Source organism: Andrographis paniculata, unplaced genomic scaffold (genome assembly GCF_009805555.1).
Source record: "Andrographis paniculata isolate CXL003 unplaced genomic scaffold, ASM980555v1 Contig58END, whole genome shotgun sequence".
NCBI lineage: Eukaryota > Viridiplantae > Streptophyta > Magnoliopsida > Lamiales > Acanthaceae > Andrographis > Andrographis paniculata.
In genome coordinates this window covers 668250-690962 of record NW_026137593.1, presented here as the reverse complement: position 1 = coordinate 690962, position 22713 = coordinate 668250, and the positions used below count along the sequence as shown (strand labels likewise).

At 36.2% G+C, this 22713-nt stretch overlaps 2 long non-coding RNA genes across 2 annotated transcripts; one reads left to right on the top strand and one right to left on the bottom strand.

Moving 5' to 3' along the window:
• The first annotated feature begins 17117 nt into the window (after positions 1-17117).
• LOC127257600 (uncharacterized) lies at positions 17118-18892 on the top strand. Its single transcript, XR_007840030.1, has 2 exons — positions 17118-17729; positions 18847-18892. It is a non-coding gene; the product is annotated as an uncharacterized LOC127257600 (long non-coding RNA).
• Positions 18893-19558: 666 nt separating this feature from the next.
• Positions 19559-21335, bottom strand: LOC127257599 (uncharacterized). Its single transcript, XR_007840029.1, has 2 exons — positions 20723-21335; positions 19559-19604 (listed from the first exon to the last, which is right to left on the bottom strand). It is a non-coding gene; the product is annotated as an uncharacterized LOC127257599 (long non-coding RNA).
• Positions 21336-22713: the final 1378 nt, after the last annotated feature.

Genomic DNA, 22713 nt, shown 5'->3' with positions numbered 1-22713 from the left:
GGGCCAAGCCCAGGACCAACAGTTTGGGCCGCGTATGAAGCAGAAGGTGCGGCCACAAACCCAGGAAAACCCCCATATCCCCCTAGGGCAAATCTAGAAAACATAGGGCTACTCACAAAGGAAACTAACCCAAATGGAGGAGCGACTACCTTGACTACGGCTCCGGCGGCGGCTCTGGCGATTCCTGTGACTCCTCCGGCGGTGGCTTCAGCGGCGACTTGGGCAGAGGTTGACATTCTCGCAAAGTATTATCTAATTTTTGATTGTTGGAATATATTGGTATTACGAGAATAAACTCTACCCTGAAACCGAGTCGATGATGGATCCTCTTTCTGAAAATTAGATACGTCCCGGTAGAGCCTCTGGTGGCTGACGTTCTATCCAAAAGATAAAACGGTTTCCGTCTCCAATGAGAGTGGAACCTCTAATCGTTGGAGCTCCGACGAACAAAAATGATAGAGGAACCGAGCTGGAAAGGTTGCCGGAAAGCTAGAAGAGATGAGAGAATGAGAAGAGAACTGTTGGTGTTGGTGTTTAGAATGAAGGGGCGAGGCCCTTTATATAAACGTCTCTACTCGGCCAAAATGGCAAGGGATCAATTACGATCATAATTACAACCTTAATTATCGATCTAATTTATTCTAAATTCAAACATTCCGTTTGAAGCACTTGTAATTGATTTTAATTACAAACTTTCCGTTTTTAAAGATCGTAATTTATTCTAATTTCAAACCTTCCGTTTGAAACGATTTAATTTATTCTAATTTCAAACCTTCCGCTTGAGATTATAATAAATCTATCCAACGGATAATCTTTTATCCAAATAATATTGCGACTTAGGCCATATAGTCGGCTTTAATATGGAGTTGCACAATTTGGTTTGTCTCAAGACAGAAAAAATAGCCAAAATATTAACTAAACCTCATATAAAATATTTATTTATTTCTTCCAAATTAATCTAATTAATTTGGTACACCGACCCATCGCATTTTCACTCACAAAATAATGGATTGCAAAATAACCGATTATCCAACCATATGTTTAACTATTAGAATATTAAAAAACTGATTTGTTCACCCAACACTATTTTGCAATTGCAATTGCCCAAAAATAATAATAAACAATACAAAATATTTTTTATAAAATCAAAAGGTAAAAAAAAAAATCAAATATTTCATTAAAAAAATCAAAAAGTCAAAATATTCAATTATCTAAAAATTAAAATAATATATTTTATATTTTTTATACTATTCTCCCCTACACACCAAAAATCAATTTATTTAAAAACATTGGGTGAACGGAACCTATATATACACCGTAAAAGTAATAATCACACAATAATATTAAAATACCATTAATTTTCACATAAATTACAAATATTTATTAAATATGTACAAAGTACTAAAGACATAAATATTAATAATCTTAAACTTATACTAATTAATCAAATACTATTATTTTTTAATCAAATATAAAAATTCAAATAGATATATTCATTTTGAACGGAAGGTGTATTGGCAATATATAGACAATATTTAATAATAAATAGCATCACAACAACTAATAATGAAAAAGAAATATTAAAAATACAAAACAAACTTATAAATCTTTATAAGGAAATATATTTCTCATTAATAAAATGTAAATAAAAATAATACAATTATTCTTATATATATTTACACAATCTTTTCGAGCAAATTACATAAAAAAATTTACTACCCAACAATTAAGAAATTTTTGTAGAAGACAAATTTTTGCAATTAAGAAAATATAAAACAAAAATAATATGTATCTGAACAATTGTCAGACAAATGATAAAATAAGTTATTAACATTTTTTTAAAATAAAGTATTACACGTATATAAATATATGTACACACAATATATATAGATATATGTTACATTATAAACATCAGTTTTAACTATATTCATCATGTTTTAGGAATTAATAAATTAATAATTAAGTTGGACAGTGAGTGATAACAATAAATCGCATGCGTTAAATATTTAAATTATTTGCAATATTTGGTTAATTTTGATTAAATTCTACCTGATTTGGGTATATATTTTTTATTTATGATTTGCACGAGAAAAATAATAAAATTGATAGAGTTAGTGGGAAAAGATAACAAAAAAAGTCCAAAACCCAATTGTTACAAAATTAGAGCAAATATAAAGGAAAGAAATAAGGGGGAGACGCACTTATGCCACTTGCTGAGCAGAACACCGTGCAAAACAGTCCCAGGGAGAAACCTTGCAAGGGCAAGAAGGAGAAAGATTCTTCCAAGAAGATTTCGCGTTCTACCCCTACCAACATCATTCTCATGCGATGTTTATCTTTGTTTCCTTTGTTCTTCTTCCTATGATTAGCGAGTAGTTTACTTTTCTAATTTATGAGTGAAAAACAACTTCATATGGATTTGGGAGATTAGACTTGTTTTGATATATGATATTTCTTTGGTTCTGAAGTATTTATGTGGTTTCTGATTTCTTTGACTTATAATCTTTTATTTGGTTGGGTATTGTGGTCTGGTATTTCAATTGGATTAAGGATTAATTTCTAAACTAAATTAGACGTCGATAATTGTGTTTTAATCTGATTCAAGTAGCAACTAGTGGCAGACACCATTAGGAAACCACGGTATCAATTTTAAACAATTTTGCATAGGTAATTGGTAAATTGAATTAGGCTCTTCTAGTTCGTAAGGCGGTTAGGCTAGTAAATTCTTTGTGGCGTCACTAGGGTTCTAGTCCAACTAGGGAAGCAGTTGACGGGCGTACCTAGACTGTCGAGAAATTAAGGAAGAGTTGGTTATTAGGCACGTATCGGTAATTATAACTAATTTATTTAGAAACCAATAAAATTAAATATTTATCGATGATCAAATCCACTACCCAATTTGTCAATTTTATTCATAGACTGGAAACTTATTTTTATTGAATTTATCTTTTAGTCGTAGAGTTTTTAGTTTGTTATTTTATTTTTATTTCCTACTTCCAAAATCTCCCCTTTTATTATATTTATAAATTAATTCCCTGAGGAGACGACCCTACTTCATCTATACTACGTTATTTTTATTGCAGAAGTAGATTTATTTTATTTAAATTTTGCAGCGTGTGACGAATGTCTGTCAAATTTTGGCGCTATTGCCGGGAATTTGAATTGGTTTATTTATCTTTGGTTGTTATCTATTATCTAAAAAATCTAATTTTTTCTGGTTTATGTCGAGATCTGATCACACAGGAATCTTGAATTTTGATCCCGAAATTGAGAAAACTGCGCGTCGATTAAGAAAAGAAACTAGGGAGCGTCGCAAAAAAAATTAGCTTTAGAATCATTTAGCAATTTGAGTTCTGACGAGTTAGAGCTAGAAAAAGAGATGGATCAAAGGACACTAAGGGAGCTGGCAGCTTCTAACTTGACCCAGCAGCATCTCTATATAGCATACCCGACGGTAAACGGTAATAGTGCTTTTGAATTAAAATCAGGACTAATATACTTGTTGCCTTCTTTTCATGGGTTGTCAAGAGAAGAGCCACATAAGCATCTTAAAAAATTTGATATCGTCTACACAAGTATGAAGCCACAAGGAGTAACAGAATATCAAATCAAGCTTCATGATTTTCGCTTCTCAATGAAAGACGCTGCAAAAGATTGGCTATTCAATCTATCTTCCAGAAGCGGCACTACATGGACTGACATGAAGAGAAAGTTTCTCGAAAAGTACTTTCCCACTTCACGAGTTGCGCTCATGAGGAAAGAGATATGCGGAATGACACAACATACAGGGGAGTCTTTATTTAAATATTGGGACCGCTTTAATGCTTTACTTATTTGATGTCCCCATCGTCAAATCCCTTGCAATTATTGATTCAATATTTCTATGAAGGTTTGACTTCCATCGACAGGAGAATCATAGACGCAGCAAGTGGAGGGGCCTTGATGAACAGAACTCCTAGAGAGGTGTGGGACTTACTGAAAAATATGGCGATGAACTCACAATAGTTCGGACCAAGAGAAGCAGTAGCAGTTAAAGAAGCAAGCGATGTTAGTTCTATTCAACAACAATTGACTGAACTAACTTCATTTGTTTGGCAATTTGCTTCAGGGAAGGCACAAGTTAAGGCTTGTGGGATCTGTGCAAGTTTGGAACATCTTACTGATATCTGTCCTACTTTGAGTCAAGAAGTAAATGTCAGTGCTGCAGGATTCATCCCAAGAGCATACAACCACTACTCGAATACCTACAATCCAGGATGGAAAGATCCGCCGAACTTAAAGTATGGGAATCAACAAGCTAACTTTGGAGATCATTCGAGAGGATTCCCAGCACGTAACCACCCTCCACAACCCACTCAAACAGTTCTGAGTAATTCCTTAGAGGATATGATGAAAACTATGGCTTTTAATATGTTGCAATTTCAACCGGAAACTCGGAATAGCATAAGGAACTTGGAAGAACAAGTACGTCAAATAGCGAATGAGATGTGCGAGATGAAGTCAAGAGAAAAATGCAGATTGCCCTCACAACACGATGCCAATCTGAGGAATGTGAGCTCGATTGTTATACAAAATGGAAAAGATTTGGAAGTATCAAAGATTGGAGTTCCAAAGGACAAGAATGAGAAAGACATTGAGAAAGAAATAGAGCAAGTTGCCACTGGAACATCGAGTAAGGTAACTTTAGATACACCTACTAATACTAAAACTAATGTTGCACCGTTTCCTTGCAGGTTGGCAAAACCAAATAGGGATGACAAAAATAAGGAGATGATGGAGATGTATCGAAAGGTGGAATTGAACATACCCTTACTGGATGCAATCAAGCAAGTGCCGAAGTATGCAAAATTTATGAAGGATTTTTGTGCGAACAAGAAGAGACTACTTGGAGACAAATGCATTATTGCTGGCGAGAGCGTATCTTCCGTTTTACAAAGTAAGCTTCCTCCTAAATGTGGAGATCCAGGTATGTTCTCAGTTCCTTGTAAGATAGGTAAGTTGAAGATTAAACGAGCAATGTTAGATTTAGGACCTACAATTAATGTGATACCTAAGTCTATTAAGTCTTTGAACTTTTGGCCTTTAAAAGAAACTGGAATATTATACAATTAGCCGTTAGGACAAATGCTTACCTTGAAGAAATGGTTGAAGATGTCCTAGTGCAAGTTAACGAATTAATTTTTTTCGGTTGATTTTTATGTGCTTGACATGCATGACGATAATTCTCCAAATCCTGCACCGATTTTACTAGGTAGACCATTTATGTGCACCGCACAAACTAAAATTGATGTGAAACAAGGTACACTTTCCATGGAATTTGATGGTGAGAAAGTACAATTTAATATTTTTTATTTTATAAAATACTTTGAAAAATCAAATGTGTTGTGCAGTGTGAATGTTATTGACAAAAGTATGCACGGAGTCTTGGGATTGAATGAGAAATCTATCCTGGATATAAAATCGAAGCCGCGTCCGAATTAGTTAAAGCCTATTAACTTAAATGATGATGTGAATCTTTCAGAGAAATCTTTTGTCAGTAATCATCATTTTAAACATGGAAGTAAAAGACAAAAATTGAAGTGGGTGAGACGGTCTGAAGTAGTGCTACCTAATGGCTAACATGCTAACTGCGTCTCGCAAAAAACGTTAAAGAAAGGCGCTTCTTAGGAGGCAACCCAAGTTTTCTAGCTTTATTTCTTTTATTCTCTTTAGTTTTTGTTTTATTTTTAAACATTGCCTATTTAATTTGGATTCTTTAATTTTTGTATGAAATTTCTTGGAGAATTTTGAAAAAAAAATAAAAAAAATGGCCGTTGTCTTTCTTCTTCTTCCTCCCTTCTCAGCTTATCCGTCCTCGGCGAGCCATCGATTTTGGTATTGGAAAAGAGACGCACAATCAAATTGAGAAAGTTTGGAATCCAAAGCAAAAAACATGCAGTCGCACGCACCAATCCTATGGATTATAGGGAAGTTCCTCTCTTATTTTACTTTTTTTTTACATTGAAGACAATGTTTGCTTTAGGTGTAGGGAGAGAGGAGAGTAATGCAAATTTTTTGGGCAAATTTTTTATTTTGTGCTACTTTTGATGCCTGATTTGCTGTCCTTTCGCATATTTTTGAGATTTGTCTGAAGTCAGTCAAAAGGTGGTTTGAGTGATAGGTTATTTTGACATGATTGATGACATTGGATTTGAAATATGTTGAGTTAGGTTGACATTTGAACCTTGTGAGAATTCGAGTATATATTCCAAAAAGCTTACATTAGAAACTACATTTTATCAAGCTTTTGGAAATTCTTTCTTGTGTGATGTGTAATGCTCAATTAGATGACCTAGAACTTGAGTGATTATGCATGTTGAACTTGCAACAATTGAGTCTTGCATTTTGAAAATGATAAGGGCATTAGGTAACCCATTGAGCCTTTCTTTATCACCCAGCACAATATATTTTCCCTAGTTAGCCCCTTTGAGACTTTTTAGCCTAATTTTCTTCTATATTAAACCGTTTTTTAGTCGCATACCCTTCCTTTGATATTAAGTCTTCTCCAATTTGAACTCCATGTCAGAAAGAATTACCTTAATTTCACGTTGTGATGCACCTTATTTGTTCGGCACCAGTTAGAAATGAAGTTTTGAATATAAATAAATAACATTTAGAAGTGCTTGCTTCAATGAGAATGGATAGTGAAAGGCGGCGTATATATATATATATATATGTTTAAAAAAAAGCTAAAAAGAAAAGAAAAGAAAACAGAAAAAAGGCCCCCCAAAAAAATAAAAAAAAATCATCTTGATTAAGTATTATTGATATAATTATGTTATTGAAGTTTTTGGGTAGTGAATAAAGTAAAGGTTTCATTGTTTATGCCGAACTATTTTTCACGTGCTAGCATCGTGTTCTTGTTGTGTTCTTTTCTGACATATTTTAGCCTTCGCATATCTTTTTTTCTACCCTTAACCATCAGCCCCGTTACAATCTTTATAAAAAGTCCTTTTGATTCTTGATGTTAGATTCGAGTATCTTAAGCAATGAAGATTCGATTTTCATTCAAGCCTATGGGATAATCTTTTGTCGCACTACTTGAGTGTTAGCTGATTATACACTCTTATTTCTTTTAGAGAGCATGTGTGCATACACTTTATCCTGCGAGGTTGACTTGGCTTGATATGTTGAATTTCCGATTGTTTTGGTTGAGTTAGATTTCTTTTGGCTTGTTTCGAATTTATGCTTGAGGGCAAGCGTGATCTAGGTGTGGGCAGATTTGATAGACATAAATCGCATGTGTTAAATATTTATATTATTTGCGATATTTGGTTTATTTTGATTAGATTCTACCTGATTTGGGTATATATTATTTATTTCTGATTTGCAGGAGAAAGATAATAAAATTGATAGAATTAGTGGGAAAAAAGAACAAAAAGGTCCAAAGCCCAATTTTTATAAAATTAGGGCAAATATAAAAGAAAGAAATAAGGGGGAGGCGCCACTTATGCCACTTGCCGAGGAGAACACCGTGCAGAACAGTCCCAAGGAGAAACCGTGCAAGGGCAAGAAGGAGAAAGATTCTTCCAAGAAGATTTCGAGTTCTACCCCTACCAACATCATTATCAGGCGATGTTTATCTTTTCTTCCTTTGTTCTTCCTCCTATGATTAGCGAGTAGTTTACTTTTCTAGTTTATAAGTGAAAAACAATTTGGTATGGATTTGAGAGATAAGACTTGTTTTTATTTATGATATTTCTTTGGTTCCTAAATATTTCTGGGGTTTATGATTTCTTTGAGTTATAATCTTTTATTTGGTTGGGTATTGTGGCCAGGTATTTCAATTGGATTAAGGATTAATTGCTAAATTAAATTAGGCGTCTGTAATTGCATTTAATTTGGTTCAAGTAGCAACTAGTGGCAGAGACCATTAGGAAATCACATAATCAATTTTAAACAATTTCGAATAGGTAATTGTTAAATTGAATTAGGCTCTTCTAGTTCGCAAGGCGGTTAGGCTAGTAAATTCTTTGTGGTGTCACTAGGGTTCTAGTCTAACTATGGAAGCAGTTGACGGGCGTACCTAGACTGTCGAGAAATTAAGGAAGAGTTGGTTGTTAGGCGCGTGTCGGTAACTATAACAAATTTATTTAGAAACCAATAAAATTAAATATTTATCGATGATCAAATCCAGTTCTCAAGTTGTCAATTTCATTCATAGACTGGAAACTTATTTTTATTGAATTTATCTTTTAGTCGTAGAGTTTTTAATTTGTTATTTTATTTTTATTTCCTACTTCCAAAATCCCCCCTTTTGTATATTTATAAATTAAACAATCGAAAATAAAACCTTTTTAACACTACAAGAAAATATCATTTTTGTAACGAAATTTTTTCGTCTTTAAATTCATTTTTTTCGTTACTAATGATATTAGAGACGGAATTAATGATGGAATTACGTTAGCTCTACGTGATCTTTAGTGATGGAATTCCGTTACAAATATACTATTTTTTTGTAGTGTAATTTCCTGAGGAGACGACCTTACTTCATCTATACTACGTTATTTTTATTGCAAAAGTAGGTTTATTTTATTCAAATTTTGCAGCGTGTGATGAACGTCTGTCAGTGAGGACAACTGTGAAGAAAATGAAGCTTAGACCATTCCAATAGAGATACCCCAACACTTTTTATTCTCTACATCCCTTTCTCTCTCTGTCACGTCAGCGGACATACTCTCTTCTATTTTAAAATTAAAATTAATATAATCGATATTGGTATTATTTTATAAAATATAAAATTTCATGAATTATAAGAATATTACAAAATTTAAATATAATAATAAATTTAATATATATTACAAAAACTACTTTATATACATATAATATATATATCACACATTGTGACATGTGTCCCAAATTAATCGAACACAGAGCACCGTGAAAGTTAATATTTCCTCTTTTCCTATTTTTTCTTTTTTTGTAAAAAATGTGATGTGGCGCATCTCTACTGTGAAGATGCGCCCATTGCGGATGGTCTTAGGTAGAGCTGACAATTGATCTATTTGTGTCAGGTTAAATACTTTAAATGGGTTAAAATATTTAACTCTAACCCGATTTATTTATTATCGTATCGGGTTCGTGTTAATTCGTGTTGACTCATATACATAATTAAGTCAAAATTCTTGATTCAAATTACATTATTTTTTGTTGTGTCGTCGTGTTATGTTAGTTTTTATTGGTTCGAACGTAATGTGTAAATTAGGTTCAATTATTTAAAATTGAGCTTAGTTTAAATTAATATATGAGTAAATTATTAAATTACTATTATTTTACATATATAATAAATATATTAATCACTATTAATATATCATAATCGGGTTGTCGTGTTGGGTTCGAATTGAGAGCCTCAACCATAACCCGACCCATTTATTATCGTTTCGGGTTCGTGTCAACCCTTATACATAATTGGGTTGAAATATTTGACCCAAATCCAATTATTTCGTGTCGGGTTGTCATGTCGGGTCAGTAATGCCCCGATTTCGGAATGTATAAAATAATATTATTATAGCAAATAAATATTTGACAATAGTAATGGAATCAAGAAACTAATATTTTGGGATAAATTATATTCCAATTTTGTATATTAGTTATAATTAAATAGACTGTTAAATGGATAAATATCGATAAAATTAAAAATAAATATAAATATAAATATAATATATAATATATAATATATATATATATAATAATAATATAGTAGATGATGATAAGAACCTTATCATCATCGTTAATAACAATAATAATATAATAATAATATATAATGTTTAATAATAATAATAATATATTACGTTTAATAATAATAATAATATATATATATATATATATAATATGAAAAGAAAGAAAGAATCCAACGCAGCAGCAGCAACGAACCAAAGGAGGAGAAGGAAGGGAGGAAGAAGAAGGAGAAAGAAAGAAAAAAAAAAAGAAAGAAAAAGATTTAGCCGTCCGATTCCAATTCCGACTTGGGTATGGTATTCCTTGCTATTCGTAGAGTCCGATTATAAATTTTAATACGAATTTTGATATTGGAGTATTAAATTAGAAATTCTTCAAAAATTCAAAATTGGCTATTTAGCTATTTAATCGATGAATTTCTTTAGCTAATAGCCTATTCGTAGCGCCGACATTATATTTTGAGAATTTCGTACCAATCCAAGTCGAATAAAAAACGGCAGTATATCGCACCTGCCTGCTTGTTCATACCTTTGCGTATTTTTATTTAATAATCGGGCAATATAAATATTATGAGGTAGAAGGATTTTATAGCTAGAATATCATATTCTACTAAATATAAAAGTTTGGAGCCCGACGAGTTAATTATAGAAATTAGCTTTTGAATAAGCAGGTAGCTCCTGAGAATAAGCATAAAGCTCATCTGATTTGAGTAAATAATGGGACAGGTGTACGTTGGAGGAGATTTGGGTGAAGTTATAAAATCCAGAAAGTATCGGTAGGAGGTAAGCAGTAGGGAATTAAATCTAATTTTAAGAAATTAGGTATTTATGTTGCATGTGATTCTGATTCTGATATTGATATGATATTATGTGGAATCATTTGGTCAGTGCATCTATATATGTATATATGTGTGTGTATATGCATGTGTGAAACTTCGTTTTACGATATTTGATATACGTATTTGATCGTGTTGGTGAATTTATAAAAAGGAGGATAGGTGGGCCGTCTCACCAGCCCTTTTCATTAAATTCACTTATTGACATGCTGCACACATTGCACGATTTATCGGATATGTTTTATGGATCTATCGTTTAGTCGCCGTGTGCGGTAGTGCTAGGCGAGGGCATCATCTGGGGTTAGGATATTCGACCCCGATGTACCGTAACACTTTGGCGATAGTGGACGATAGTAGTCGGACAACTGGGTGACTTAGTCGCACGGTCATTCAGGGATTAGACCCATTGCAGTTGAGACGTATTTGGTCTAATCATTCGGGTTCGGTGTTGTTCCACTCATTGGAGTAGCTACTAGTGAGGTCTACCGGTAGTTTAGGATCAGATGCCAAACTCCAAACGCGATCCCGTTAGGGCGTGCGAGGAGGAGTAGAGTTCCGGGTTTCCTTCGGGTGATTCCAGGTTGCACGGATTCTACTACGTTACACGGGGTAGGGCTAGACAGGAGGGTCCTATCTTCGCTATCACAGACTATGGGGTGTCTTGTGGTTAATGGCGACAACGTTCGACTATCCATGTATTGATTGCGGGAGTCGTATGGTGGGTATATGGGAGTGACCGGGTGACCGTTATATTATTATGGGTTTACCAGGTCCTTCCTTGAGCCGAGGATTTTCCGGCTATTTATTGATGATAGTCTAGTGAGCTGTTATTATGGAGCCGAGGTTATTCCGGCTGCTCACTTTGACATATGTATATGGGTATATGTGCATGAGTTGTCGATTTTGACATTATTGTTACATTATTTCAGTATGGGCATGGCATGGCATTTATTTTGCAAATGACGGAAATTAAACTCTATTTTCGGGCATGACATGGCATATTTTATGTTAGTTCTTAAAATGGATTTAATTCTAGACTGCTTTTAAGAAAAATATTTGATTCAGGTACGCATGGCACCTCCGGGACAGGGGACGTCTCGGGAGATAGAAAGACGGGCTGAATGAGTGAACTGCATCTGATGTATTATATGTAAATTCTAACTAGAAAAACCTCCCGTTTTGGGAGTATGTTTTTGTAAATATTTATAAACTTGTTTTTTTGGGAATAATAAAATGCTTATATAATTAATTTTAGCCTTAACACTGTGTTGTGGGGCCCGAAGTAGGAGGTGACGACCTCATGATGCAGTGTGGCGGTAGCATTTCCAGTATGAGCCAACTGGGGGTGTTACAAGTTGGTATCAGAGCCTAGGTTTGATAGATTTTGGCTCTTTGAATTAAAAAGGTTTTGAAAATAATAATGATATTGAATTGGTTTGGTGAGGTTTGGGTTTTGCGGGTGCATTCATGTTAATGTGATCTATCTTTTATTGTTATGCTTGGTTTAGCTGTGTGCTGAATTGATATTGAATCAGGAAAAATTGGGGGCAGTATGTCGAATTCTCGAGGTGGTGGTGTACGTAGGGCTATTCAAGGCCCAGAGTTTGATCCTTCGTCTGATGAGTCACAGTATCCTGTGCCAGCGCATGTACCAACAGAGGCACCTAGTCAGGATTTCTTTCGGCAGTTTATGGCCGCGATGATGCCTCAACAGAGGAGTTTCATTGATGCTGTGATGCGGCATAACCCACCCACATATTCTGGTTCAGTGGAGCCAGGAGTCCTTGAGTTTTGGGTTGAAAAGATGGAAAAGATATTTCGTGTTGTTCAGGTTCCGCCAGATCAACGAGTTAATATTGGAGCCTATTTCTTGGAAGGCCGAGCAAATCGGTGGTGGTTAGGTGAAGAAGCTGCAGGTGGAGACCAAGTGGATATGACTTGGGATGAATTTAAAGCAAAGTTAAAGGCTAGGTTTATACCGTCGCATATTCGAAAAGCGAAGAAGCAAGAATTGCTGGACTTAAAGCAGGGCTCGATGTCAGTTGAGGATTATTTTGTGAAGTTTAATGAGTTGGAGATGTATGTTCCTGACTACTTTTCCTGTGAGCGAGACAGAATTGACCATTTTGTAGACGGGTTGCAACACAGAATTCAAGAAGCTTTAGCGGTGTTGGATATCAGTTCATTGTATGAGGCTTACGAGCGTGCTGCCCGATTTTATCAGAAGCAGGAAGTCAGACAAAAGGAGAGTGAGAAGGAAATAGGTTATCAACATCAGGTTCGAGATAAGGGAAAAGCTAAAGTGGAGGATGAGCCCAAGGGTAAAAAGAAATGGTGGCAAATGTTCAGGTCTGGGCCATCGTATAAGGGGATTTCGATTAATGAACCGAGTCAGGAGAGGTCTCAGCAATCGGGGGCTGTTTGTCGGCGTTGTGGAACAAGCCACCCAGGTACTCGTTGTGATAAAGTTCCATTGACATGTTTTAAATGTGGTGGTAGTGGTCACATTGCCAGGTTATGTCCAAGTGTGGTAACTGCAAGGGAGTTTCCAGAACCGAGGTTTAGGCCATGGCAGCCGCCGTCTTCGCAGTCACAAGGGAGAGGATTAGGATCATCTTGGCGAGGGGGACGAAGTCAGTCACGTTCGTCATCTAGGCAGCCAGGCAGAGGACCTGACCAGCGTGGACGAATAAATGTTCTTACCCAAGCAGAAGCTGATTATCATCCAGGTGAGGTTTTAACGGGTAGATTTCTGGTTTGCGGTTTTCCTGCTCTTGTGTTATTCGATTCGGGTGCAACGTTCTCGTTCATATCTAAGCGTCTAGTTAGACGATTGGGTCTGAATTCATCAGTAGAAGTGGTAGTGGAAGTTTTACTTCCATCAGGAGAAGTGCTGGAATGCCGAGAGCTTTATATGCAGATTCCGGTTAGTATTGAAGGGGTTGATTTTGTTACTAACTTGTTGGGCATCAAGCTATCCGAGTTCGATGTAATATTGGGGATGGATTGGTTAGTGGCATATCAAGCTCAATTTGATTGTCGAAAAAGATCAATTTCGCTGGTTGGAGCGATGGGCGAACAGGTGAATTATGCAGGATCTGCCAGACAACCTTCTATGAAGGTAATTTCATCCCTATCATTTCAATCATTTATTCGTAAGGGGTTTCCAGTATATCTGTGTGAGGTAAGAGATTTGACGCAAGGGGAGCAGCGATTGCAAGATATTCCTGTAGTCCGAAATTTTCCTGATGTATTTCCTGATGACATTCCGGGTATGCCACCAGCTCGTGAGGTGGATTTTACTATTGATATTGTGCCGGGTGCTGAGCCAGTATCAAGGGCTCCATACCGGATGGCACCTTTAGAACTAGCTGAACTTAAATTGCAACTACAGGAATTGCTAGATAAGGGTTACATTCGGCCTAGTACATCGCCTTGGGGAGCTCCAGTTTTATTTGTGAAAAAGAAGGATGGAAGTTTGAGGTTATGTATTGACTACCGTGGACTGAACAAAGTCACGGTGAAGAACAAATATCCTCTTCCGAGGATTGATGATCTATTTGATCAACTGAGAGGTGCAACTATATTCTCAAAGATTGACTTGAGATCTGGATATCATCAGCTAAGGATTGCAGAGCATGACATTCCGAAGACAGCTTTTCGGACTAGATACGGGCATTATGAATTCACGGTTATGTCCTTTGGGTTGACTAACGCCCCGGCTGCGTTTATGGAGTTGATGAATAGAATTTTTCAACCATACCTCGATCAGTTTGTGGTGGTATTTATTGACGATATCTTGGTCTATTCCCCAGATAAAAAGACGCATGCAAAACATTTGCATGTAATATTAAACATATTGCGTGCAAGAAAGTTATATGCCAAGTTATCCAAATGCGAGTTTTGGTTGAAGGAGGTTGCTTTCTTGGGGCATGTTGTTTCTGGAAAGGGTATCTCAGTAGATCCTTCTAAAGTGGCGGCAATCTTGGATTGGCCAAGACCTACCAATCAATCAGAAGTAAGAAGCTTTTTGGGTTTGGCAGGATATTATCGGCGATTCGTTCTTGATTTTTCGAAGATTGCAAAACCATTAACTAATTTGCTGAAAAAGGATGCAAAGATTAACTGGGATCACGAGTGTGAGTCATCCTTTTTAGAATTGAAACATCGATTAACTTCAGCGCCAATTTTGGCTTTACCAGTGGAAGGTGAGGAGTTTGAAGTGTATAGTGATGCTTCGAAGCAGGGATTGGGATGTGTCTTAATGCAGAATCAAAGAGTTATTGCTTATGCATCACGACAACTAAAACCTCACGAAGAGAATTATCCGACACACGACTTGGAAATGGCAGCAGTGGTGTTTGCTTTGAAGATTTGGAGACACTATCTTTATGGAGCCCATTGCAGAATATTTACTGACCATCAAAGTTTGAAATATATCTTCACCCAAAAAGAATTGAATTTAAGACAAAGAAGATGGTTAGAATTGGTGAAGGATTATGATCTTGAAATTGTGTATCATGAAGGCAAAGCAAATGTTGTAGCCGATGCCTTAAGTCGAAAACCAAGGCATAACTTGGGCTTCATGTCGGTTGCTGATGAACTGTGCCAAGATTTAGCGCGGATGGAAATTGAGGTACTTGGACGGGGTATGACTCGGGGATATTTGCAAATGATACAAGTTGAGCCTGAAATTTATGATCGCATTAGAGCGGCTCAAATGGAAGATAATAAAATGGTTGAGCTTGCAGTGAAAGTTCAGTACGGTCAGACTCAAAATTTTAATATTGCTCCAGATGGGAGTCTTCGATTTCACGGGAGGTGGTGTATCCCAAAGGATCGAAATGATTTGAAAGAGCAGATTATGAGTGAGGCTCATAATACACCATACTCAGTGCATCCGGGGGGAAATAAAATGTATCATGACCTACGTCAACATTTTTGGTGGAAGGGCATGAAGAAGGATGTAGCCAAATTTGTTGCACGATGTTTAAATTGTCAAAAGGTAAAAGCAGAACATCATAGACCAATGGGGTTGCTACAACCTTTAGAAGTTCCACTCTGGAAATGGGATTCTATCGCAATGGATTTTGTAACAGGACTTCCAAGGTCAAAGTCGGGAACAGATGCAATTTGGGTAATTATAGACAGATTGACCAAGTCAGCAGTGTTCATTCCAGTACGTATGACTTGGAGTATGCAGAAATTGGCCAAATTATATGTTCATTATGTGGTTAAACGACACGGTATTCCTGAGGTGATCATATCAGATCGTGATCCACGTTTTCAATCTCGATTTTGGCAAAAATTGCAGGAAGCCTTTGGTACTCAGTTGCATATGAGTACTGCATTCCATCCTATGACTGATGGTCAGTCAGAAAGAACTATCCGTATTCTGGAAGATATGCTAAGAGCTTGTGCTATGGAATTTCAAGGGAGTTGGGAAGACCACTTGGATTTAGTGGAATTTTCATATAATAATAGCCATCAAGCAAGTATCGGAATGGCTCCTTTTGAAGCTCTTTATGGTCGAAAATGCAGAACTCCTTTGAGTTGGGACGATATGAGTGATCGACTGATACTGGGTCCGGAAATGATTGAGGAATCGAAAAATAAGATTCGAATTATCAGAGAAAAGATGAAGGCAGCTCAAGATCGTCAAAAGAGTTATGCCGATAGAGCCCGACGTGAGGGTCAATTTCAAAGTGGAGATTTTGTCTTATTGAAAGTATCCCCAATGAAAGGTATTAGAAGGTTTGGGATTAAAGGAAAATTGAGTCCGCGTTATGTTGGACCTTATGAAATTGTCGATCGAGTTGGTGATTGGGCCTATCGGTTGGCACTTCCAAATTCTATGGAGCGTATCCATAATGTGTTTCATATATCTCAGCTTCGTAGGTATGTTGCAGATCCTTCTCATATTTTATCTCCAGATGAGATAGAGCTGAATGAAGATCTTTCGTATGAAGAAAAGCCTCTGTGGATCATGGACACAAAGGTCCGAACCATGAGGAATCGAGATATTCGTATGGTGAAAGTAATGTGGTCCAGACATGGAGCGGAAGAGGCCACGTGGGAAGTAGAACAAGAAATGTTCAAAGCATACCCACAATTGTTTAATTAAGTTGCCTTGTTATGTGTTTGAGTTTAGATTTCGGGGACGAAATCTTTTTAAGGGGGAGTGGATTGTAATGCCCCGATTTCGGAATGTATAAAATAATATTATTATAGCAAATAAATATTTGACAATAGTAATGGAATCAAGAAACTAATATTTTGGGATAAATTATATTCCAATTTTGTATATTAGTTATAATTAAATAGACTGTTAAATGGATAAATATCGATAAAATTAAAAATAAATATAAATATAAATATAATATATAATATATAATATAATATATATATAATAATAATATAGTAGATGATGATAAGAACCTTATCATCATCGTTAATAACAATAATATATAATAATAATATATAATGTTTAATAATAATAATAATATATTACGTTTAATAATAATAATAATATAATATATATATATATAATATGAAAAGAAAGAAAGAATCCAACGCAGCAGCAGCAACGAACCAAAGGAGGAGAAGGAAGGGAGGAAGAAGAAGGAGAAAGAAAGAAAAAAAAAGAAAGAAAAAGATTTAGCCGTCCGATTCCAATTCCGACTTGGGTATGGTATTCCTTGCTATTCGTAGAGTCCGATTATAAATTTTAATACGAATTTTGATATTGGAGTATTAAATTAGAAATTCTTCAAAAATTCAAAATTGGCTATTTAGCTATTTAATCGATGAATTTCTTTAGCTAATAGCCTATTCGTAGCGCCGACATTATATTTTGAGAATTTCGTACCAATCCAAGTCGAATAAAAAACGGCAGTATATCGCACCTGCCTGCTTGTTCATACCTTTGCGTATTTTTATTTAATAATCGGGCAATATAAATATTATGAGGTAGAAGGATTTTATAGCTAGAATATCATATTCTACTAAATATAAAAGTTTGGAGCCCGACGAGTTAATTATAGAAATTAGCTTTTGAATAAGCAGGTAGCTCCTGAGAATAAGCATAAAGCTCATCTGATTTGAGTAAATAATGGGACAGGTGTACGTTGGAGGAGATTTGGGTGAAGTTATAAAATCCAGAAAGTATCGGTAGGAGGTAAGCAGTAGGGAATTAAATCTAATTTTAAGAAATTAGGTATTTATGTTGCATGTGATTCTGATTCTGATATTGATATGATATTATGTGGAATCATTTGGTCAGTGCATCTATATATGTATATATGTGTGTGTATATGCATGTGTGAAACTTCGTTTTACGATATTTGATATACGTATTTGATCGTGTTGGTGAATTTATAAAAAGGAGGATAGGTGGGCCGTCTCACCAGCCCTTTTCATTAAATTCACTTATTGACATGCTGCACACATTGCACGATTTATCGGATATGTTTTATGGATCTATCGTTTAGTCGCCGTGTGCGGTAGTGCTAGGCGAGGGCATCATCTGGGGTTAGGATATTCGACCCCGATGTACCGTAACACTTTGGCGATAGTGGACGATAGTAGTCGGACAACTGGGTGACTTAGTCGCACGGTCATTCAGGGATTAGACCCATTGCAGTTGAGACGTATTTGGTCTAATCATTCGGGTTCGGTGTTGTTCCACTCATTGGAGTAGCTACTAGTGAGGTCTACCGGTAGTTTAGGATCAGATGCCAAACTCCAAACGCGATCCCGTTAGGGCGTGCGAGGAGGAGTAGAGTTCCGGGTTTCCTTCGGGTGATTCCAGGTTGCACGGATTCTACTACGTTACACGGGGTAGGGCTAGACAGGAGGGTCCTATCTTCGCTATCACAGACTATGGGGTGTCTTGTGGTTAATGGCGACAACGTTCGACTATCCATGTATTGATTGCGGGAGTCGTATGGTGGGTATATGGGAGTGACCGGGTGACCGTTATATTATTATGGGTTTACCAGGTCCTTCCTTGAGCCGAGGATTTTCCGGCTATTTATTGATGATAGTCTAGTGAGCTGTTATTATGGAGCCGAGGTTATTCCGGCTGCTCACTTTGACATATGTATATGGGTATATGTGCATGAGTTGTCGATTTTGACATTATTGTTACATTATTTCAGTATGGGCATGGCATGGCATTTATTTTGCAAATGACGGAAATTAAACTCTATTTTCGGGCATGACATGGCATATTTTATGTTAGTTCTTAAAATGGATTTAATTCTAGACTGCTTTAAGAAAAATATTTGATTCAGGTACGCATGGCACCTCCGGGACAGGGGACGTCTCGGGAGATAGAAAGACGGGCTGAATGAGTGAACTGCATCTGATGTATTATATGTAAATTCTAACTAGAAAAACCTCCCGTTTTGGGAGTATGTTTTTGTAAATATTTATAAACTTGTTTTTTTGGGAATAATAAAATGCTTATATAATTAATTTTAGCCTTAACACTGTGTTGTGGGGCCCGAAGTAGGAGGTGACTTGAATAGCCCTACGTACACCACCACATCGAGAATTCGACATACTGCCCCCAATTTTTCCTGATTCAATATCAATTCAGCACACAGCTAAACCAAGCATAACAATAAAAGATAGATCACATTAACATGAATGCACCCGCAAAACCCAAACCTCACCAAACCAATTCAATATCATTATTATTTTCAAAACCTTTTTAATTCAAAGAGCCAAAATCTATCAAACCTAGGCTCTGATACCAACTTGTAACACCCCCAGTTGGCTCATACTGGAAATGCTACCGCCACACTGCATCATGAGGTCGTCACCTCCTACTTCGGGCCCCACAACACAGTGTTAAGGCTAAAATTAATTATATAAGCATTTTATTATTCCCAAAAAAACAAGTTTATAAATATTTACAAAAACATACTCCCAAAACGGGAGGTTTTTCTAGTTAGAATTTACATATAATACATCAGATGCAGTTCACTCATTCAGCCCGTCTTTCTATCTCCCGAGACGTCCCCTGTCCCGGAGGTGCCATGCGTACCTGAATCAAATATTTTTCTTAAAAGCAGTCTAGAATTAAATCCATTTTAAGAACTAACATAAAATATGCCATGTCATGCCCGAAAATAGAGTTTAATTTCCGTCATTTGCAAAATAAATGCCATGCCATGCCCATACTGAAATAATGTAACAATAATGTCAAAATCGACAACTCATGCACATATACCCATATACATATGTCAAAGTGAGCAGCCGGAATAACCTCGGCTCCATAATAACAGCTCACTAGACTATCATCAATAAATAGCCGGAAAATCCTCGGCTCAAGGAAGGACCTGGTAAACCCATAATAATATAACGGTCACCCGGTCACTCCCATATACCCACCATACGACTCCCGCAATCAATACATGGATAGTCGAACGTTGTCGCCATTAACCACAAGACACCCCATAGTCTGTGATAGCGAAGATAGGACCCTCCTGTCTAGCCCTACCCCGTGTAACGTAGTAGAATCCGTGCAACCTGGAATCACCCGAAGGAAACCCGGAACTCTACTCCTCCTCGCACGCCCTAACGGGATCGCGTTTGGAGTTTGGCATCTGATCCTAAACTACCGGTAGACCTCACTAGTAGCTACTCCAATGAGTGGAACAACACCGAACCCGAATGATTAGACCAAATACGTCTCAACTGCAATGGGTCTAATCCCTGAATGACCGTGCGACTAAGTCACCCAGTTGTCCGACTACTATCGTCCACTATCGCCAAAGTGTTACGGTACATCGGGGTCGAATATCCTAACCCCAGATGATGCCCTCGCCTAGCACTACCGCACACGGCGACTAAACGATAGATCCATAAAACATATCCGATAAATCGTGCAATGTGTGCAGCATGTCAATAAGTGAATTTAATGAAAAGGGCTGGTGAGACGGCCCACCTATCCTCCTTTTTATAAATTCACCAACACGATCAAATACGTATATCAAATATCGTAAAACGAAGTTTCACACATGCATATACACACACATATATACATATATAGATGCACTGACCAAATGATTCCACATAATATCATATCAATATCAGAATCAGAATCACATGCAACATAAATACCTAATTTCTTAAAATTAGATTTAATTCCCTACTGCTTACCTCCTACCGATACTTTCTGGATTTTATAACTTCACCCAAATCTCCTCCAACGTACACCTGTCCCATTATTTACTCAAATCAGATGAGCTTTATGCTTATTCTCAGGAGCTACCTGCTTATTCAAAAGCTAATTTCTATAATTAACTCGTCGGGCTCCAAACTTTTATATTTAGTAGAATATGATATTCTAGCTATAAAATCCTTCTACCTCATAATATTTATATTGCCCGATTATTAAATAAAAATACGCAAAGGTATGAACAAGCAGGCAGGTGCGATATACTGCCGTTTTTTATTCGACTTGGATTGGTACGAAATTCTCAAAATATAATGTCGGCGCTACGAATAGGCTATTAGCTAAAGAAATTCATCGATTAAATAGCTAAATAGCCAATTTTGAATTTTTGAAGAATTTCTAATTTAATACTCCAATATCAAAATTCGTATTAAAATTTATAATCGGACTCTACGAATAGCAAGGAATACCATACCCAAGTCGGAATTGGAATCGGACGGCTAAATCTTTTTCTTTCTTTTTTTTTTCTTTCTTTCTCCTTCTTCTTCCTCCCTTCCTTCTCCTCCTTTGGTTCGTTGCTGCTGCTGCGTTGGATTCTTTCTTTCTTTTCATATTATATATATATATATATATTATTATTATTATTAAACGTAATATATTATTATTATTATTAAACATTATATATTATTATTATATTATTATTGTTATTAACGATGATGATAAGGTTCTTATCATCATCTACTATATTATTATTATATATATATTATATTATATATTATATATTATATTTATATTTATATTTATTTTTAATTTTATCGATATTTATCCATTTAACAGTCTATTTAATTATAACTAATATACAAAATTGGAATATAATTTATCCCAAAATATTAGTTTCTTGATTCCATTACTATTGTCAAATATTTATTTGCTATAATAATATTATTTTATACATTCCGAAATCGGGGCATTACAATCCACTCCCCCTTAAAAAGATTTCGTCCCCGAAATCTAAACTCAAACACATAACAAGGCAACTTAATTAAACAATTGTGGGTATGCTTTGAACATTTCTTGTTCTACTTCCCACGTGGCCTCTTCCGCTCCATGTCTGGACCACATTACTTTCACCATACGAATATCTCGATTCCTCATGGTTCGGACCTTTGTGTCCATGATCCACAGAGGCTTTTCTTCATACGAAAGATCTTCATTCAGCTCTATCTCATCTGGAGATAAAATATGAGAAGGATCTGCAACATACCTACGAAGCTGAGATATATGAAACACATTATGGATACGCTCCATAGAATTTGGAAGTGCCAACCGATAGGCCCAATCACCAACTCGATCGACAATTTCATAAGGTCCAACATAACGCGGACTCAATTTTCCTTTAATCCCAAACCTTCTAATACCTTTCATTGGGGATACTTTCAATAAGACAAAATCTCCACTTTGAAATTGACCCTCACGTCGGGCTCTATCGGCATAACTCTTTTGACGATCTTGAGCTGCCTTCATCTTTTCTCTGATAATTCGAATCTTATTTTTCGATTCCTCAATCATTTCCGGACCCAGTATCAGTCGATCACTCATATCGTCCCAACTCAAAGGAGTTCTGCATTTTCGACCATAAAGAGCTTCAAAAGGAGCCATTCCGATACTTGCTTGATGGCTATTATTATATGAAAATTCCACTAAATCCAAGTGGTCTTCCCAACTCCCTTGAAATTCCATAGCACAAGCTCTTAGCATATCTTCCAGAATACGGATAGTTCTTTCTGACTGACCATCAGTCATAGGATGGAATGCAGTACTCATATGCAACTGAGTACCAAAGGCTTCCTGCAATTTTTGCCAAAATCGAGATTGAAAACGTGGATCACGATCTGATATGATCACCTCAGGAATACCGTGTCGTTTAACCACATAATGAACATATAATTTGGCCAATTTCTGCATACTCCAAGTC